Below are 3,578 nucleotides of genomic sequence, written 5' to 3'. Positions count from 1 at the left end.
GCGGATGTAGGTGAGGTGCCTGGCACGTGGTCAGGGTGTGCTAATTCCTTTCCCTTCCCTGGTAAGGGCCCACACTTAGAAGTTTGATTTGAATGTGACTTGTTCATGCCCTTCCTTCTCTCCTCCCTTCCATCTCCCTTCTTTCCCTCTCTCCCCTTTCTCTTCCTCCTCCTCTCGTCTTCCTTCTTTTTTTAAAAAATTAAACTGTGTGAAGATTCAGGGCCAGGTGTCAGGAGATGGGGGAGCAGGCTGTGACGCTATTCCAACCTGGAAGTGAGATTGGGGGAAGAGTCTCTTTCTCATAGGACCTCAGTTCCTCCCTCTGTGAAATGGGCAGGTCTGATTGCAGATGTATTATAGACATTCTTGCAGGGGTGCCAGGGTCAGGCAATTCTGTGGAGATGTCTCAGGGAGGGATGGGGGCGGGGATGGGGGCCTTGGGGGTGATGGGAGGGGTTGCCTAGAGGGGGCTGAGTCAGAGGGCACTCTCAGGGCTGAGAGCAAGAGAAGAACACCCCAGCAGGCAGTGCCATAGGAAGGCAGCAACCCCCGTCATCAGGGAGCCCATGCACACCCTTGGAGGAGAGCAAGGTCCCTGCCTATCTTGATCTGACCCCGGGCCCATCCCTGGGACTTGGGGTCAAGGCTCTTAACACAGTCTCCTGCCTGGAACCCAGAAACCCCAAGCCCTCCTCTGGGCTCTCTGAGACCTGACCTCTGCTCACCTCCCATCTCATCCTCCTTGCTCTTGCCAGTCCAGCGTCTGGTGAGTTTCTTGAACGGCCACTTCTCTTCCTGAGTCTCCAGGCCTGGGCACAAGCTATTCCCCCAACCTGGACTCTGGTCTCCCTCCTCTCCAGATCTCCCCAAGATCACGCTTCCTTCTGGTTCAAACATCAGCTCAAAATCACCCCTGTGGAAAGCTCCTGCTGGTTCCCAGATGATCGTGGGCCCTCCTGGAGCCCCGCCCATCTCCTCAGGGGGCCCACAGCCACCTGTGAGCTGTGTCTGCTTGTCTGCTCAGTCTGTCTGTCCTTCTCCTGAGGGTGGGGTCAGTCCTGTTACTATAGCCCATTCATTGAAGGAATAAATGGGCGAGTGAGTGAAAGAACAGATGAAGCTCTGCCAAGGATCTGGTATGTTTCCCAGGCTCAGGGGGGTCTGCGCCCTCTCAGAAGGATGTCACAGCAAGTCAGATGCATCCTCAACCTCAGCCCTCCTGTATCACCCTGCTGCACTGATAAAAAAAAAAAAAACCCAACACTCCAGCCAGGGCCTCCCAGTGTTGCTCTGCATCTAGCCCCGTTGACCTCTGTGACCCCACCTCCTCCCAGCCCCATCCCATCGCAGCCGCGCTGGCCTCCTTCCTGTTTCTTCAGCAACCAGGCCTGTTCCTACTTCCGAGCAAGCACTTTCTGTTCCCGGGATGCTCAGCCCCAGTCCGTCTTCTCATTTAGGCCTCAACCGTGTCACTCCAGTCTTCTTGCCCGGGAAATCCCATGGACAGAGGAGCCTGGTGGGCTACAGGCCTCGGGGTCGCAAAAGAGTCGGACATGACTTAGTGACTAGACTACACCAGCGTCACCTCAGGAGGCCTTCCCCACACAGCTTCCCGCAGGCCACCCTGTTTGCTCCCTTCCCAGCATGTATCATTATCTGAAATGATTTCGTTCATTTTCAAGTACTTGATCCACTTTTATCAGAGCTCATGGCCGTGCAGAATAAAGACAGTTTTCTCCCGCTTCCCCTGTAGCTGGGTGCAGCCATACAACCAAGCTCTGACTCCCGGGCTGTGACTGGGAGTATGTGCAGCAGTTTCTGGAAACTTTCCTAGAGATTCAGCTATTGTTTGCCCTCTACTCACTGTCTTTCCTTCTCCACCCTGCCACCTGGAAGGCAGAGGAGAAGGCTGGTGCTGTGTCCTCTGTGTTGGGGCATGAACAGGAAGACCACACCCTGAGGGTGGCAGAGTGGTGAACGGGACAGAGGGTGGGACACTGAGGGCCCCGTGGAATCTTCACACCCACCCCGAACTGCCTACATCTGGACGTTGTGCGTAGGAGAGGAAAATAAGCTCCCCTTGTTATTGCTGATGTTTTCAGATTAAGCTTCGTATATTTTATTATGAGTACATGTGTTTGGCCAAGGCAGTATAGTCTAATGAAAAATGTCAGAATATAGGCTGGGTCTTTTTATTTTAACATGTGCTCTATAGGGCTTTGTCTAGAATTTTAGCTGGAGTATTGGAAGAGCCCTGGGTCAGAGAAAGGAGGCCACTTTCCTGAGGCTACACAGCAGGGGAGGGGCAGAGCTGAAGTGTGACCCCAGGGCCCCAGGCCCTAACCCCTGACTCTCTTTCTCAGAAGCTCCCGGCTTGAGGTGTTGCTGGACTTCCCCCAGGACCGTGGGCGGAGTGGTCTATACTTACCCTGCCTTTTAGGCCATTAGGCTAGGAGGCCCTTCCTTATTTCTCAGGGGCCCAGAACATGCTGGGACTGAGAGAGAAGACCCTGAGTGTGGGGTGCAGTGGGGATTAAATCCTGGCCCTACTGCTGGCAAGCTGTGCATGTCCAGGAAGAGCCCAGTCTCGCTGAGCTTCAGTTTTATGACAGGTAACCTCCCTGGGCATGATGAGTGCCCTGCAGAATTCCTCAGGTGCCGCATTTAGAATTCTGGGGACTGCCCTGGTGTCCAGTGGCTAGGACTCCACGCTACCAATGCAGGGGGACTGGGTTCCATCCCTGGCCAGGGAACTAGGTCCAACATGCATAACTAAGAAAGAGTTTGCAAGCCACAACTAAAGATCCCGCATGCTGCAACAAAGGCTGAGCATCCCCCATGCTACAAGTAAGACCTGGCATAGCCAACCGAACAAATACTTTAAAAAGTAGAATGTCTGGCGTTCATGAAGGATGGAGTACTACATCCCACAGTGTGGAAACTTCTCAAGCACAGGTTGTATCATTGGTATTAAAAGGAGGTGGGCAACTTAATGCAAACTTTGGAATCAGTTTGGGTTCAAATCCTGGTCCCACACTGAACCACTGTGTGACCCTGAGCTAGTCATTCCCTTGTTCTGACTTTTCTTTGTGTCCTTGTCGGAAAACGTGGATTCATTCATTCATTCAACACACATGTGCTGAGCACCCCTCAGGCGGGCCAACGCTGGGTGCTGAGATTCAGTGCTAGACAAGTCAGACCAAGTCCTCCTTGTGGAGCTGATATTGAGCAGGGAAGGGAGTCAGACAGCAAAGAAACAGACGCACATGTAGCATGACCACAAGACACATGAGGCGAGCCAAAGCAGGGGGAGAAAGAGATGGAGGGAAGGGTTCTCTAAGACAAGGTGGTCAGGGAGGCCTCCCTGAAGATGTGGCAGAGACCTGAGTGTGTGAGATGTGAGGTTCTAGGGTAGCTGAGCCTGGTCTCCCTCATCACCCTGTAACTATTCCTGGGCCTCCCCCCGCTGAATTCTTCCCTAGAGCAGGAACTGTGTGGTGGCCAACTCTGTGTCCTGGGCACTAGCCCAGAGACGACTGGGTGAGCCAGAAACACTGGGTCCCAGCCGCACCCCCCCC

This window comes from Bison bison, unplaced genomic scaffold (assembly GCF_000754665.1).
Source record: "Bison bison bison isolate TAMUID 2011002044 unplaced genomic scaffold, Bison_UMD1.0 scf7180017864038, whole genome shotgun sequence".
NCBI classification, from domain to species: domain Eukaryota; kingdom Metazoa; phylum Chordata; class Mammalia; order Artiodactyla; family Bovidae; genus Bison; species Bison bison.
The sequence above is the reverse complement of the archived record's forward strand: the minus strand, read 5'-3'. Positions refer to the sequence as shown.